The following is an 18,514-nucleotide window of genomic DNA, read 5'->3' on the forward strand; positions in this document are numbered from 1 at the left end:
CCCTTGTGGGGGAAGGAACTCTATACTCAAACGGGTTTTTTTGTTCAGACACCTTTGGTCGATCGGAATGTTCATCGTAGAGAAATGTGAGTTTTATCACAAAAAGCTCGTATCGCGTAGAATTCGAAATTAAAAACATTTTTTTGGATTTAGTTTTTTTCGAGGAGTTATTGAGGTTTAAAATTTTGTGTGAACAGAGGACATTTGTCCTGCTTTTGTACACTTTTAGCTTAATTTTCGTAAATTTTTCTAAATAATAAATGAAAAAAACCTTTGACACTTCTTATTGATATAATTTTGCTTTCCTAGGAAACAAAAGGCGACAAAACTGCTAGTTTTGGTCTCGTTTTATTTCAGAGCTTTTTTTTATTTCTCTTATCTTTTTTGTTTTTTAAGTAACTTTTAAACAAGTCACAGTTTACTATCAGAATAAAACTCGTATTTTCTTTCAGAGATGTTTTTTTCATATATTTTTCATATGTTTTTGTTTTTTAAGTGACTTTTAAACCAGTCACTTTTCATATCAGGATTCCGTTAGTGACTAAACTGACTTACAGAAAACTGAATCCAGGTGAACAAAGCCTCTGTTTCCAGGAATCGCTTTTGTTTTCTGTTGACTTCTACTCTGATTTTCTTTTTGAGATTTTTTTGATTTTTTGTAGTCCTAGAGCATAGACTCGTTGACTAAAAAATAGGCTTCTTAATGAGGATTAGGTGAACTTATCTAGTGCTTTCAGTGGACAGCTAATGGCTGTTAAGAAATTTAAAAAAAATAAACTTTTCGAATTTTTTTGAACATCCACCGATCTTAAACTTATTTTTCCGAACTGTAATTCATTTCCGTAATGACAGGACCGCCTTCCTCTCTACTGCAACCAAGTAATCTGGATAGTAACTTTAATAGTTTACTTAGGTAGTAACGTAAATAATTTGAATTTTAACATTTGGTTTTATGATATTTCGATGCCACGGTTTTTCATATTTCTTTTTTTTTAATTTTGGATAATTTTTTTTAATATTTTGGTTCCTTTCGAAATCTTATAACATTCACAATTGTCCAGTAAGGCTGCAGTGTGAGTGAAAAAAATATACAAGCACAGTTTGATAGTACTTTTGTTTCAGTTGAGTTGTGCCGACCCCCTTGTGGGGGAAGGAACTCTATACTCAAACGGGTTTTTTTGTTCAGACACCTTTGGTCGATCGGAATGTTCATCGTAGAGAAATGTGAGTTTTATCACAAAAAGCTCGTATCGCGTAGAATTCGAAATTAAAAACATTTTTTTGGATTTAGTTTTTTTCGAGGAGTTATTGAGGTTTAAAATTTTGTGTGAACAGAGGACATTTGCCCTGCTTTTGTACACTTTTAGCTTAATTTTCGTAAATTTTTCTAAATAATAAATGAAAAAAACCTTTGACACTTCTAATTGATATAATTTTGCTTTCCTAGGAAACAAAAGGCGACAAAACTGCTAGTTTTGGTCTCGTTTTATTTCAGAGCTTTTTTTTATTTCTCTTATCTTTTTTGTTTTTTAAGTAACTTTTAAACAAGTCACTTTTCATATCAGGATTCCGTTAATGACTAAACTCACTTACAAAAGACTGAATACAAGTGAACAAAGCCTTCGTTTCAAGGAATCGCTTTCGTTTTCTTTTGACTTCTACTCTGACATTTCTTAATTTTTAATGAAGTTTTATTTACTTTTTTCAGATTTTTTTGAATTTTTGAATCCTTATAGCATAAACTCGATGACTAAAAACTAAAATAGGCTTCTTAATGAGGATTAAATGAACTTATCTAGTGCTTTAAGTGGACAGCTAACGGTCGTAAAGAAACTTTAAGAAAATAACCTTTCGAAATTTTTTGAACTTTCACCAATCTTAAACTTATTTTTCGGAACTGTAATTCAATTCCGTAATGACAGGACCACCTTCTTCTCTAATGCAAACAAATAATCTGGATAGTAACTTAAATAGTTTACTTAGATAGTATCGTAAATAATTTGAATTGTAACATTTGGTTTTATGATATTTCGATGCCACGGTTTCCATATTTTTTTTAAAAAAATTTGGATAATTTTTTTAAATTTTTTGGTTCCTTTTGAAATCTTATAACATTCACAATTGTCCAGTAAGGCTGCAGTGTGAGTGAAATAAACATAAAAGTAAAGTTTGATAGTACTTTCGTTTCAGTTGAGTTTTGCCGACCCCCTTGTGGGGGAGGAACTCTATACTCAACCGGGTTTTTTTTGTTCAGACACTTTTGGTCGATCGGAATGTTCATCGTGGAGAAATGTGCGTAGTTTCAACAAAAGGCTCGTATCGCATAGAATTCAAAATTAAAAACATTTTTTTGGATTTAGTTTTTTTCAAGGAGTTATTGAGGTTTAAAATTTTGTGTGAACAGAGGACAGTTGCCATGATTTTGTACACTTTTAGATTAATTTTCGTAAATTTTTCTATAAATACTAAATCAAAATTACATTTGACACTACTAATTGAAATAATTTCTTACTCCTAGGAAACAAAAGGCGACAAAAATGCTAGTTTTGGTCTCGTTTTCTTTCAGAGCTGTTTTTTTTTAATTTCTCTATCTTTCTTTTGTTTTTTAAGTAACTTTTAAACTAGTCACTTTTCATATCAGGATTCCGTTAATGACAAAAATCACTTACCGAAAACTTAATCCAGGTGAACAAAGCCTTCGTTTCCAGGAATCGCTTTCGTTTTCTTTTGACTTATACTCTGACTTTTCGTAATTTTTAATGAAGTTTTAATTTACTTTTTGAGATTTTTTTGAATTTTTGTAGTCCCAGAGCATAGACTCGTTGACTAAAAAATAGGCTTCTTAAGGAGGATTAGGTGAACTTATCTAGTGCTTTCAGTGGACAGCTAATGGCTGTTAAGAAATTTTTAAAAAATAAACTTTTCGAATTTTTTTGAACATCCACCGATCTTAAACTTATTTTTCCGAACTGTAATTCAATTCCGTAATGACAGGACCGCCTTCCTCTCTACTGCAACCAAATAATCTGGATAGTAACCTTAATAGTTTACTTAGGTAGTAACGTAAATAATTTGAAGTGTAACATTTGGTTTTATGATATTTCGATGCCACGGTTTTTCATATTTCTTTTTTTTAAATTTTGGATAATTTTTTTTTAATATTTTGGTTCCGTTCGAAATCTTATAACAGTAAGAATTGTCCAGTAAGGCTGCAGTTTGAGTGAAAAAAATATACAAGCACAGTTTGAGAGTACTTTCGTTTCAGTTGAGTTGTGCCGACCCCCTTGTGGGGGAAGGAACTCTATACTCAAACGGGTTTTTTTGTTCAGACACCTTTGGCCGATCGGAATGTTCATCGTAGAGAAATGTGAGTTTTATCACAAAAAGCTCGTATCGCGTAGAATTCGAAATTAAAAACATTTTTTTGGATTTAGTTTTTTTCGAGGAGTTATTGAGGTTCAAAATTTTGTGTGAACAGAGGACAATTGCCATGATTTTGTACACTTTTAGCTTAATTTTCGTACATTTTTCCATATATATTAAATCAAAATTACATTTCACAGTACTAATTGAAATATTTTTGCATTCCTAGGAAACAAAAGGCGACAAAAATTCTAGTTTTCGTCTTATTTTCTTTCAGAGCTGTTTTTTCTTAATTTTTATTACAATTTTTGTTTTTTTAAGTCTTTTCTAAACTAGTCACTTTTCATATCAGGATTCCGTTAATGAATAAAATCACTTATAAAAAAACTGAATCCAGGTGAACAAAGCTTTTGTTTCCAGGAATCGATTTTGTTTTCTTTTGACTTCTACTCTCACTTTTCGTAATTTTTAATGAAGTTTTGATTTACTTTTTCAGATTTTTTTGAATTTTTATAGTTCTATAGCATAAACCTGTTGACTAAAAACTAAAAAAAGCTTCTTAATGAGGATTAGGTTAACTTATCTAGTGCTCTAAGTGGACAGCTAACGGTTGTTAAGAAATTTAAAAAATTAACTTTTCAAATTTTTTTGAACACTCACTGATCTTAAACTAATTTTTCCAAACTGTAATTCAATTCCGTAATGACAGGACCGCCTTCCTCTCTACTGCAAACAAATAATCTGGATAGTAACTTAAATAGTTTACTTAGATAGTAACGTAAATAATTTGAATTGTAACATTTGGTTTTATGATATTTCGATGCCACGGATTTTCATATTTTCTTTTAAATTTGGATATTTTTTTTTAATTTCTTTGGTTCCTTTTGAAAGCTTCTAACAGTTAGAATTGTCCAGTAAGGCTGCAGTGTGCGTGAAATAAATATACAAGTACAGTTTGATAGTACTTTTGTTTCAGTTGAGTTGTGCCGACCCCCTTGTGGGGGGAGGAACTGTATACTCAAACAGTTTTTTTTTGTTCAGACACCTTTGGCCGATCGGAATGTTCATCGTAGACAAATGTGAGTAATATCAACAAAAGCTCGTATCGCGAAGAATTCGAAATTAAAAACATTTTTTTTTTGGATTTAGTTTTTTGGAGTTATTTTTTTGGAGTTATTGAGGTTTAAAATTTTGTGTGATCAGAGGACATTTGCCATGCTTTTGTACACTTTTAGCTTAATTTTTGGAAATTTTTCTGTAAATATTAACTCAAAATTATCTTTGACACTACTAATTGAAATATTTTTGCATTCCTAGGAAACAAAAGGCGACAAAAATGCTAGTTTTGGTCTCGTTCTCTTTCAGAGCTGTTTTTTTTTAATTTCTTATATCTTTTTTGTTTTTTAAGTAAATTTTAAAGTAGTCACTTTTCATATCAGGATTCCGCTAATGACTAAAGTCAATTGTAGAACACTGAATTCAGGTGAACAAAGCCTCTGTTTCCAGGAATCGTTTTCTTTTTCCTTTGACTTTTACTCTGACTTTTCGTAATTTTTAATGAAGTTTTGATTTACTTTTTGAGATTTTTTTGAATTTTTTGTAGTCCTATAGCATAGACTTGTCGACTAAAAACTAAAATAGGCTTCTCAATGAAGATTAGGTTAATTTATCTAGTGCTTTAAGTGGACAGCTAATATCTGTTCAGAAATTTAATAAAAATGACTTTTCGAATTTTTTTGAAAATTCACCGATCTTAAACTTATTTTTCCAAACTGTAATTTAATTCCGTAATGACAGGACCACCTTCCTCTCTACTGCAAACAAATAATCTGGATAGTAACTTAATTAGTTTACTTAGATAGTAACGTAAATAATTTGAATTGTAACATTTGGTTTTACGATATTTCGATGCCACGGGTTTTCATATTTTTTTTAAATTTGGATATTTTTTTTAAATATTTTTGGTTCCTTTTGAAAGCTTCTAACAATTAGAATTGTCCAGTAAGGCTGCAGTGTGCGTGAAATAAATATACAAGTACAGTTTGATAGTACTTTCGTTTCAGTTGAGTTCTGCCGACCCTCATGTGGGGGGAGGAACTCTATACTCAAACAGTTTTTTTTGTTCAGACACCTTTGGCCGATCGGAATGTTCATCGTGGACAAATGTGAGTAATAAAAAAAAGCTCGTATCTTGAAGAATTCGAAATTAAAAACAATTTTTTGGATTTAGTTTTTTTCGTGGAGTTATTGAGGTTTAAAATTTTGTGTGATCAGAGGACATTTGCCGTGCTTTTGTACACTTTTAGCTTAATTTTCGTAAATTTTTCTAAAAATATTAACTCAAAATTATCTTTGGCACTACTAATTGAAATATTTAAGCATTCCTAGGAAATAAAAGGCGTCAAAATTGCTAGTTTTGGTCTCGTTCTCTTTCAGAGCTGTTTTTTTTATTTCTCTTATCTTTTTTGTTTTTTAAGTAACTTTTAAACTAGTCACTTTTCATATCAGGATTCCGTTAAGGACTAAAGTCAACTAAAGAGAACTGAATCCAGGTGAACAAAGCCTCTGTTTCCAAGAATCGCTTTCGTTTTCTTTTGACTTCTACTCTGACTTTTCGTAATTTTTAATGAAGTTTTGTTTACTTTTTGAGATTTCTTTGAATTTTTTGTAGTCCTATAGCATAGACTTGTCAACTAAAAACTAAAATAGACTTCTTAATGAAGATTAGGTTAATTTATCTAGTGCTTTAAGTGGATAGCTAATGGCTGTTAAGAAATTTGAAAAAAAAAAAATTTTCGAATTTTTTTGAACATTCACCGATCTTAAACTTATTTTTCCGAACTGTAATTCAATTCTGTAATGACAGGACCGCCTTCCTCTCTAATGCTACCAAATAATCTGGATAGTAACTTAAATAGTTTACTTAGAAAGTAACGTAAATAATTTGAATTGTAACATTTGGTTTTACGATATTTCGATGCCACGGGTTTTCATTTTTTTTTTTAAATTTGGATTTTTTTTAAATTCTTTTGGTTCCTTTTGAAAATTTCTAACAGTTAGAATTGTCCAGTAAGGCTGCAGTGTGCGTGAAATAAATATAAAAGTACAGTTTGATAGTACTTTCGTTTCAGTTGAGTTGTGCCGACCCCCTTGAGGGGGGAGGAACTCTATACTCAAACGGGTTATTTTTCTTCAGACACCTTTGTCCGATCGGAATGTCCATCGTAGGGAAAAGTGAGTAATATCAACAAACAGATCTTATCGCGTAGAATTCGAAATTAAAAACCTTTGTTTGGATTTAGTTTTCTTCGAGGAGTTATGGAGTTTTAAATTTTTGTGTGAACAGAGGACATTTGCGATGATTTTGTACATTTGTAGCTTAATTTTTGTAAATTTTTCTATAGACATTAAATCAAAATTACGTTTCACAATACTAATTGAATTAATTTTGCATTCCAAGGAAACAAAAGGTGACAAAAATGCTAGTTTTCGTCTCATTTCCTTTCAGAGTTGTTTTTTTTTTAATTTTATTATATTTTTTGTTCTTATAAGTCACTTTTAAACTAGTCACTTTTCACATAAGGATTCCGTTAATGACTAAACTCACCTTCAGAAAACTGATTCCAGTTGAGCAAGGCCTCTGTTTCCAGGGATCGCTTTTGTTTTCTTATGACTTCTACTCTGACTTTTCGTAATTTTTAATGAAGTTTTGATTTACTTTTTGAGATTCTTCTGAAATTTTGTAGTCCTATAGCGTAGACTCGTTAACTAAAAACGAAAATAGGCTTCCTAATGAGCTCTTAGTGAACCTATCTAGTGCTTTGAGTCGACGGCTAATGGCTGTTAAGAAATTAAACAACAATTTTTCGAATTTTAGTTAACATTCACCGGTCATAAATTTATTTTTTCGAACTGTATTTAACTTAAAAAAAAACAGGACTTCCTCCCTCTCTACTGCAACTAAATTACTTTGATTCCAAATCAATCTGCAGTTAAAGTATTCTAGATTCAAAATTTTGAGTTCTAGCTTTTGGTTTTATGATATTTCGATGCCACGAGTATTCATAAGTGTTTTTAAAAATTTATTGATAACTTTATTTTAATTAGTATTTTGGTTCCTTTTGAAGTCTTATAACTTTATCTCAATGCTGATTGTTCCCGTTTGTTTAGAAAAGACGTTTAAGGGATCATAAAGAAAGTATTCAGAGAAAAGCTTATGGATTAAATGGCCTCGACACTTTCTCTTCGCAATTTTCTTTTGAATTTTTGGTTTTTGGTTCTATTTGTTATTGCTTTTATAGACATAAGACTTATTGTGATATCTTTTTGATGACTTATGAATGACGTAAATGATACTCTTCCCACCGAGTCAAAACTCAGCGTATTTATTGACTCCCGTTGAAAGCTATTGAATTTAAAGTCAAGATATTACTTGTTCTTTGAAAAAATTCGTGCTTTTGATACAATCGTTCATTTTTCCTGATTTTTAAAAGTCGTATTGTTAAACAAAGAAGCATACCATTTTTGTTAATAAATTAACAAAGAAAGAACGTGTTTATTGAAAAAGTCGCTTTCAAATGGCTTCGACACTTTTCTTTCTCATTTTTTTTTACTCTGCTGTTTTTGACTGTTTTTTTGTTCTTTTTGTAGTCGTTAAAAGTTGCATGTCCCATAAGCTACTAATTGAAAGTCAAAAAAATGATGATTTTCAATGCATTCAGTTCATAGCGATAGGTCTTAAAGTTTATGATATTATTTGTTTTCAAACAATTTTTAATGTTTTCAGTTTTTGTTGTTCTTTTCGTCAAATTGTAACTTATTCTCATCACTGAGAGGTCCTATTCAATTCCATAATTTAATGTAATTAAAAATTTAACAACGTGTTTATTGATATTATGTCGTAACAAATGTGTTGGTTGGTTGAGGTTGTGCTTTTTCGTGAAATTTTTGTGAGTGGTCAAAATGTGTACTTCTTTTAGCTTATTTGCGTAATAACAGATCCCAATGATATTCAAATCACGACCAATTGAACATATTTAATTGTTCTGTATAATTTTAGCCAAAAAAATAAATAACAATAGGAATAAAAGATACAATATTAAGATAAAAGCTAATGATTCTACTGGCTTCGATAGTTTGTGTTTACGCAATTTGTTTGTGTTTTTTGTTTTTTTTTAGTTTTTCTTCAACATTATTTCGTTTCTGTGGCTTAGTCGAAACAAACACAGGCCATGTTCTTTTGGTACGGACTTTTTAGTAAATATTTCAAGAATAATTTTTCAAAGGCTAAGGGTTCTTAAGTCGTTTGTATTTATGGAACGTTTTTAAAAATCTTGATTGAATTTTGAATTTTGCCTCAATATTTTCTTTACACCTTCCACCGAGTCCCATTATGGAAAAAACCCATCTGCTGTTTAATTTAGAGAATTTAAATTGGTGTTTAATTACGAAAAAGTAAAGTTGCTAAGGTTTTATCTGATTGCATTTTGACGTTGTTACTAGGTGCTTTTAAATTTAGATATTGAGTTTTTGCTGTGAAATGTTTGTTTTTGGTGGTTTTGTTTTTTCTCGCAGTCTTTTTAGTGGCAGATCTCATGGTCGTTGTAATGGCGTCAAGTAATTCAATGAGTAGTTTGGTGTGTGTAAAGAATTTTTTAACTCAAACAACTCAAACATTTTTGATTATCTCTTCATTTGGTTGACAATTAAGTGAAAAATGTAGATGAGCTCGGGTTGGAACATCATGTGCAAACTCACATTAACGAGCTTCCTTGTTTCTCTTTTTAGATTCAAATTCAGCTCTTAACAAGATTAATAAAACCATTTTGGTTTTCTAGAAGGCGTAGAAAAGTTTTTCGATTTTGGCTGGAGAAAAAAGTAGGCCTGCAATGTAGTTAGTTCCTTACATTTCATTTTAAAATAGTGGAACATTAATAATCAATTTTTTTTCGGATGTTAAAAAATAAAAGTATTTTTATGTAGATAGAGAGTGCGCAATCAGACCAATTGGTCAGTGTTAAAGTGTCTCTTGTAATGGATCATAAATTCAACCAAGTTCGGTTAGAGAATATTAATTAAGTTAAAATAAAACATAAACCTACAATACTCTAAGCCCCACAGCTATTTTCTTCATGCGGTTCGGAGGTCTATATGATTTACATTCTGATCGGTCACTATATAGTAAAAAAAACGTTACGTAGATGATAGAACGAACTATTCCCATTAACATTTTACCACGCATTTTACTTACGAACAAATTATATGAAGTTACGCTGAATAACTAAAAATAAGGCAATGTTTTTTCACGGAGATCCACTGGATCGTGCGAGCTAACAACCTGCTCATTTTGCTCCTCTCACAACATCACCTCGAAGCTACGCCACCCATTGAGAGTATTTTGTCTTTATAATTGATTAAGAATCATATTTTGAGTTCTATTTCTAAGAAATGTTCATGATGCATCTATGGCGCCTTAAAGAGGTCAGTTAAAAAAGCCCCTCTCCTGCCCTCTATGACGCTTCAAAGCTCAATAAAAATAATTAATAGTCCATCAATGGATCCCTAAGTTCATACAAAATTACACTGAATGATTTACGAAAAAATAGCCGGTACAAAAGTTATACGCTCACGAAACAGTGGTGCGGGGAATGATCTTGATCCTTTTAATAGCTGAAGGTTAGAGAAGAGCAAAAAAGAGCTCTTCCATTAATAAAATCTTCACATATTTCATTACAAGAAAATCTTGTTAAAGTTCTTTTACGACCAAGTTATTGTTCGTGTTCGCAAAATGATTCAAGTTTTTCAAAAACACACAACTTCAACTCAACGACGCCAATGCTATTAGTTAACATAGTTACCAACAACTGCATGGTGGAACACTTTCAACAGATAACTTTTATTTCAAAACAAAATCCCAATGAAAATGAAATCTGTGCAGAAAAATCAAAAGGCATTGAGAGAATAGACAGCGGAAAAAAATAGAGGTTAAGTAACTCTGATGAAGTCTGAATTTAGAATTGACGTTTGCTTGATTGGTTTTTTTCCAATCAAGCTACATAACTCATAGCAAATGTAACTTTTAAATTCAGACTTCATCAGAGTTACTTAACCTCTATTTTTTCCGCTGTTTATTCTGTCAATGCCTTTTGATTTTTTTTGACAGATTTCATTTTCATAGGGATTTTGTTTTGAAATAAAAATTATCTCTTGAAAGTGTAAATTATCAAGTTTAAAAATCCAGCTGTGTATATAGAAAAATCTGACAGTGTAGTAAATTAAGTTCCAGGGACAGAATAGATCCTCAGACTTTTGCACTGTGTGATACTCGAAGTTATGAGTGTTTCTATTGTAGAGCGAATGCTGTAGTTCTAACTGGGTTTGCATTCGCGAAGCTATTGTTGGTTGAAATTCATGTTTTCCTTATCGAGGAATTTGAGGACGTGTACTTTAAGCTCCACAACTTTTCTCTTAGAAATACTAGGCCCAAATGCGAGGCTAGTGAATTTTTACGTAAAAGAGGCAAGAAGGGGGCAACTCAATTCTAACAGACATAATAATATTATAAAAATGACAAGGAAGATCGTTAACGTGCGTTCGCACATGAAGTTCCGACCCGCGCGGCAAAAAACTGGGTTTGTATATTGTACCGCAATTTTATACAAGCTTATTTTTATGCTATTGATCCAATAGAAGATATTCGTGTACACTAAAGTATAAAATACTAATGAGATGTAAAGTTTACACAATGGGTTGATACTCACACCTAGGACTACTAGATCCAATCGGACGTGATCAGAACGATTGTACCCAAAAGGCCCAAATTTAAATTTCGAGTTAAATTCACTCGAGCTGTTTCTGATCATACCAACTCGGCCGATAATAAATATGATCAAGTAAAACCAAGACCACTGTCGAGACTGTATCTTATACAGTTTCCCTCAATAAACACCCCAGCGTGCGCTCGAGTTGGGTCCTTTTTGGACTTGGTCATGTCCTGATCTTGATATAGTCGCTTGTTCAGGAAGCCTGAGCCGAATACTTACTGGAAATGAGTGAAGCTAAACTTAAGCCCAGAAACATTTTGACAAAAAAACATTTTAAAGTATCGATTTTTGAGGACGTTAAAGTATGAAGTTTCTACGCATTGAGTTCTTACACTGACTCAAATATTTAAGTTTGTGGCCATCAAGAGGAGTCAATTCTAGTAATCTGGACAGCAGTATCTGTTTATTTTCCAAATGAAAACAAGAAAGAAAACTGGCCGAAGCAGTTCAGAGAGCAGCAAGGGATAAGTTGGTATAACTTGCCAGTTAAATGAAAAATGTGTATGTGTATATTGTATATTGGTTCGTGTTGTTTTTGTTTTCTGTGGTTAATAAGATATTAGAGAGATTCGTTCAAGAAGTCAATGTTGCAAACATCTAGCAAGATTTAATCATGCAAAGCAGTCAATATTTGAAAAGTCATCCCAATCTTCTCTGACTTTCTCAAATTCAATATATTAGTGTACATCACCTCTTTTATGGACTTTTTAATCCCAAAAAAGGGCCTCAATACTGTCTCAAATCACAAAAAAAAATAAGAGTTTTGAGATTATGAGATTATGAACCCCGTTACAATTTCTTGGAGTTGTGAAACAATATTCTAAAGTCCTAAGCTAGTATATGAATCAGATTCTGGAGCGATCAAGGAACTTATATTTCTTCAGCTCAGATTCAAAAATTTCAAAGATAAAAATCCTTGCAAAATTGTTAAAATTTTGAATAACTCTGCATAGATCCTGTAAGAACTGAATCCTTTCATTACTATTAAAGCTATCCAAAATAAAACAAAAGCAGTATCACACTTCTCACGGTACCAATCAATTTTTCAAACTCTCAGCTCACGAAATGAGCCTTATATGGAAGTTTATTGCCCCTTTTGTTGTTCTGAAGCAATTTTGTCAAAGTGACATCGAAGAAATTTAATCTGCAGTATGCACTATCACCCTAACAAGTTTTGATGATGCGCAGGTAAATAACTGATTATAACTTTTTGTGGTAAACTTTTTCTGCCTCAGAAAATCAGCATTGCAACAGCTCAGCTTCTCGAGCACTCAATTTTGTTCCATTTATATACGGTGTGTCGAATGGCGCTGAAATGCAAGCCATCGGTCTTGCTAACAAAATGTTGGCAACTAATTTTCGAAATTAACGTATTATCATTTTCAATTGTGACACATTGAAATAAATGTCTGATTTTCGAAGTCATTCAACTCCTCCCTTCTACATCATTATTAGCCGGAATAAATGATGAAAACTTATTTTTTTCTTTCATTACTACTACCCAAGTTCCATGACACTTTGGCTTCTCTGTTATCATACAGTTGAGTATCATATACATTTTACTAGGTCAATTTTTTATCATAGACTTGATATTAGAAAACTTTTCGCCTATTAGACCACCTATCAGACCACCAACTACATCAAAAAACTGTTACAAAAACACATTTCACAATTTGCAGCAACTCAACAAGAACAAACAAATCTAAGCGCTACTTGTGAAATGATTATGCGAATTAGAAGTTAGTTCATATTTTTTTGGTATAAAATGCAAAACACATAAGTGAAGATTCAACTGAATGGAACTTTCGGTACTTCTCAACAACATCTAATTAGTTAGTTGAGCGAACAAAAGTTTTCTTTGTTTACTCTGTCTATCTCAACAAAAATTCCACTTAAACAACATTTCGATAAATGTAATATTAACATTTTTGGTGCAGCTTGCAAGTCTACTACTATTCCAAGGTTCGTAATGCAAAATTATTTGAACAAAATAATCCGCACGCTCGGCAATGAACACTTACTAGGAAAACAAGTTCCTGTATACAAGTACTGGTGCTCCTTCAACCTCTCATTAACTGCAGCTTTAGTCGGATTACATCAAACTTTCAATACTCCAACTTGTCTAGGTTACAATAACACAAACACAAGTTAATCATTCGAGTAAGTTGTCTTTTTGACCAGTGGTCGAACATCGGAACCTGAGTGAATAAACAAATGATAACGGAATGGGTGGAAAGGATCACTAAAAAGCTTGTTAAATCAAATCTACTCAACAACCCCCGACATCTTTTATCTTCAGTTGATGATGAGACACAATTCAATCTCCTGACTGGACTTCCACTTTGGACTGCCTCCGCTCATCTGGTGGTATTCTTCTTCAACACTATCCCTTCAACTGTTTCAGTCTACTCCACCTCTCTTTCCGACTCGTTTCAAGCTCCCTGTCCCGCGCCAGAGAATTTTTCAAGAACACTCGACACCGTCCCTTATGAAACAATTAGACCGCTAGGTAAACACCACGTTTCTGCAGATTAACCCACTTTTGAATTCAACTAGTGGGACCACACAACCTCACCCGGAACTGAATGTACTTCCTCCATTTCATTTCCAAAGTTAATCGAGAATTCAAAGGAAAAAGCGTTACATCTGGCTCTTAAACGATGACTCTGTTTCACAAATTGTTAGTCCTCTCCCAGTCAAAACCGCTAATCATCTAAGACTCCTTCTGTCATCCGCACATCGTTGCTCTTGACTATTCACATTGACTTTTCGATTTCTGTCTACCTGGTTCCAGAAATCAGGTAAGGCCTGTCGTCCACTTTTCTCCTCGATGACTTCTGATAATTCTGAAAACTCCGGCCTTCACGCGAAAGGTACGACGGAAGATCCAGATCTCTGGTCTCAGAGCTCAATCGTCTTCAATCAGTGATTCGTCTATTTCCCCTTCGTCAAAAGAATCATCCAGAATAAGCAGTTCTGTTCGGTCAGCGAGTTCGGGCCTAGCTTTTTTCACTCTAAAGGTTTCATAGTTTTAACAAATACCCTTTGTATACATTCCCCCAAAGCGCCTACTTCAACGATTAATGAACTTTGAACATATTTCAATTCTGGGGAACATTTCTGGCAAACATTTTTTCTTCATGTCGGTGACCAACCCCTGACGCGCATCCGGTTTCCGGGAGAAAGCAAACTTCTGATTACTTACTACTATACGATGTGATTAGTTGAAATTGCATTCACATCATAGCAAACGTTCAATACGAAGAGCAAAATTCAATATCTCCAGCTCCTTGTCCTGATCTAATGAATTTGTCACTCTTGTAAACCTAATTTTTAAACTCCACATTGCGTGTTTTCAAACCTGCTTCTAATCTCAACACTTTTGGTTCTACACTATAGAAACATCTTGCAAACATTGATATCCTGATATTGAAAAAATGCGTATTCGCTTTTACTGCTAAGATCTGAAACTCGTTGATTCTTTCCGTTTTTCAAAAAGTCGCTCGGATACCGATCATTAGATTAAAAAAGAACTTTAATTACGTCAAAAGTGTATTAACAGAAACCAAACCAGGTGACGGCTGAACGGCTTTTTTAATTAGATTCTTATATTGCTGCATTGAAACGTGCCTGTCAGAAGTTTAGCTGACCCTATTACGGTGCCCAGTTAAAGAAGATCTGATGTAGCCTCCCACACCATAAAGGCATCACAATTTTTGCCTAACTCTAGGACATTTTCCGTTGAGTTAATTGCCTCAAACAAATTATCATCCGTCTCCAATGAACGTTCTCCAACCCTATAGGTAACACGGCCTCTAGCCTCAACTGCACCTGAGTGCTGTTCACAGAAGTTGCCAATCCCCAAATAACATTCGTTGTAAGCTTGTCTTCTAGGAACCTTTCAGCAAAAATTAATCTTAATCTGCTCCATATCAATACCAGGTGCCTAAAAACTGATGTCCTTGCTCATTGCCTCCTGGATACATTCAACTCGAGGAAAACTCGAACTCTTTGTTTTCATCAGCGGAATTTCATAGTCAGAATAATTTGTAAACAAGGAGTCATATATTCCATCAGTAGCCAATGAGTGCTCTACTTAGTACACAAAAACTTCAGGAGTGTTTTTCTACCGTTTTGAGAGAAACTTTTCCCTATCGGTCTCCAGTACCTTTATCTGTTCTCGACGGTTCCATTCAATAATCTCCAACAACGTTCCACGGCGCTTTGGTTCTTCTAACTTTGTGTGAGTCTCTAGAATAGAAGTACTCCAAGTAACTCTCAATTTAGCTGTTTGACCTAATTTTGTTTCTCTGGTGTTCTGGCGTCTTTGAGTTGAATAAGCTCCATCAGCAATGTTTTTTGCTGTCACATTTTTACCGGTCATTTTCTTAGCCACGGTTCTACTACAGTACTGTTTTGGAAAAGCTATAGTTCTGATTTTGCAACTTATCAAACAACGACGTACAATAAGAATTGTTTCAGGTCGCGACAATGGAATACGAAAGTTAAAGCTTGTCTTACGTAAAAAATGTTGACTTAAAATGAACATCCAAACAACTCGAACGCGTTCTCTTTACAACGCTGACTTCATTTAAACCTTTAAATCTTTTAAGACTTCTGACGCTGCCAGTCAGTTGGTCAAATTCTCAACTCATGAAATGAGCCTTACATGAAAGTTTATTGCCCCCCCCCCCCACATTTGTACTTTTAAAACAACTTTCCGAAACTGACAACAAATAAAAAGTTGCCCCGCAGTATGTACCATCACCCTAACAAGTTGTGATCATGCTGAGATAAATACCTGATAATAACTTGTTTTTTTAATAAACTTGGTCTTCCTCAGAAAATAAATATTGCAGCCGCTCAATTTCTAAAACACTCAGTTTTGTTCCATACATTTTCGGTTCGTTATCATTTGCAATGTAATGAGAACGCAAAAAAAAGCAGTTTTGTTCAAAAAAGAGTGAAAGTTAATTTCCTTCATTTTGTATAAAATCTAGAACAGTTTAAAACAGATCACCAATGAGTGCCAGAGCTGCTGACAGCTTTAAAAGCATCAAAATAATTAATTTTGAATGTAACTTTAATTATAAATGGTTTCAAATGACAAAAAATTTAGCTGCTGGTAAAGCCCTCAGCGGAATCGTCAATTAACGTTTTATTATACAGCAGCATAGTTTCACTGACATGTCGAGTGTTTGTATTTGCAATCAATAGTGATATTATTCCAGTCTGGATAAAAAAGGAGGAGGGGAAACAGTACAGAATATACTGGAAATGTCTTCAAAATCGTTTTTCGACTTGAGATTATTTTGCGACAGAAGTTTGGTATTTTATTTCAAAACTTGTTTTTCAGGGCGACGGCAATGGAAATATGACTATCTCGCGAGACTGTTACAAGAGAAATCGACTATCTTGTGAGATTTTTTTCTAAAAACCTATATTATAATATTCTTGCAAGAGAAACGCCATCTTGTAAGACTCACCTATGAAAACTCGCCTCTGCAAGAGAATACGCGTATCTTGTAATACTCTTGGCAAGATTACGTACCTATCTTGCAAGTCTTGCATTAACACGCCTATCTTGTATCTTGTAAGAATCTTGCAAGAGTCTTATAAGATTATACAATTTGGTACAAGAGTCTTGCAAAATAGTCGTGTAATTTACAAGATAGGCGTGTACGGTCGACTAGGGAAACGATGTTACCCAATTTTTGAACTGTGAGCAAAGCAGTTATTATTACGTAGACAGAGCAAGCAAAATGTTTGCTTCAGATAATCTCAGCAAAAGTTTAAATATTTTATGTCCTTAGTGCATTTTTTCCCTTGAAACGGTGACATCCTCGAATTTTCCCCTCACCAAATTTGTTGCTCCAAAAAACGTATTTTGGAAATATTTTCCCTCTGCGAACAAAACGTGTCAACCAACTATCAAAATGTGGTACCGTCTATTGGTTGCCAAACTTGAGCTGAAAACTTAAAAAAAAACTGTAAGTCGTAAAAATGGAAGCAGAAAATATCATTTACCTAATGCCAAATTTTCATAATTTGGCACCTTGTAACATAGTTATCAAAGATAAGCTGAAAAAATGAAAGTTGTCTCCAAAAAAGAAGAGCTAGATGAACATATAGTAAAACATAAGTTATAATGGAAAATGACAAATACCCTATTGATAGTTGAAATGTAAAATGTGTAAAATACGAATACCCTATTGATAGTTGAAATCAATTCTCAAATTGATGTAACTTGGTAAAAAATTATAAATTTCCTGCAGTAATACGAGAAGCCTTCATCTGCGGAAATTAACAAGTATGGTTTTCTTTTAACTGTTCATTAACTTGCTCTCTTCTAGCCGTTTAAGCGAGGAAATTAAAGGTCAATCAATAAAATTCTAATTTTCTAAAGAAGCTTCTAATTTTCTTGAAAAAAATTAGTCATAGTGTTAATCAAGTAACTTTAACCAAGTGGATATTATTAAATTTACAAAAAAATATTTGATGTCAACGAATTAGAATACTTCGTGCAATGTAGTCATAAGTTAGACTTCAAAAGGCTAAAGATAATATTTTGCGACCAGCTATCAAAGATAACTTTGATTTCTTACCGATATTTACACATCGCAGTTTCGATTGATTCTGCACAAATACGGACTTACAAATTCATAGACAAAGTAACTAATCCGAGACACAAAAGATAAACAAATTTTCAATTTCAATTTAACCAAATTAATTAGAAAATGAGCAAAATTAACAAATGTGTGAAATTTCCTTTAAATGTCTTGAACAGCAAATTTGCGCTCTCTTATACAAAAATAACCGAACGGTGAAAACTTACAGCGGCAAAATGAATGATGAAATTCAAATGGATGTTTGAACTTTCACTTATAGTGGAAAAGTAATGTGAAATAAACGATTAATCTCACCATCAGAAAATTATTGAATTACGGCGATAAAAATACTTATGAGAATGTTAGTAAAAAACGTGTATTTTGCCATTAATACGTCACTCATAGCCAACTGATCAAAGAACGGCGGCACCGCGGCAGGTTGCCTCACATGCACAGATAATTCACGCCCTTAGAGAACGCTATTTGCTGAACAAATTGCAACTTCAATCTCATATTCCCTTGTTTGTTATTGGCACGCAATACCGACGCTATTCCGATAGCATCTATACAAATCCCTTGAGTTGTAATATTATTAGTATAGCCATAAGGACAACCGCTCTTGTTATTATTAAGCTCGAGCTTATTCCCAATAAACAGGTACTTGAACTGTTTCTTCCCTAAAACAGTCATATCTCATAAAGTTAACACTGATTAACTTCT

General features: G+C 33.1%; 1 protein-coding gene across 5 annotated transcripts in view; it reads right to left on the reverse strand.

Moving 5' to 3' along the window:
• The window catches only part of LOC142340946 (uncharacterized), a 193,822-nt gene that overhangs the window by 79,074 nt on the left and 96,234 nt on the right, over positions 1 to 18,514 (reverse strand). Inside the window, exon 1 of one of the 5 annotated variants that reach the window (XM_075391758.1) lies at positions 17,792 to 17,808. The exons of the other annotated variants lie outside the window; for them this stretch is intronic. The gene's annotated coding sequence lies outside the window, so the exon portion shown is untranslated. Of the gene's footprint in view, positions 1 to 17,791; positions 17,809 to 18,514 lie in introns of those variants that run through there. 5 annotated transcript variants of the gene reach the window in all.

Source organism: Convolutriloba macropyga, chromosome 1 (genome assembly GCF_964194025.1).
Source record: "Convolutriloba macropyga chromosome 1, txConMacr16.3, whole genome shotgun sequence".
In the NCBI taxonomy this organism is placed as follows: domain Eukaryota; kingdom Metazoa; phylum Xenacoelomorpha; order Acoela; family Convolutidae; genus Convolutriloba; species Convolutriloba macropyga.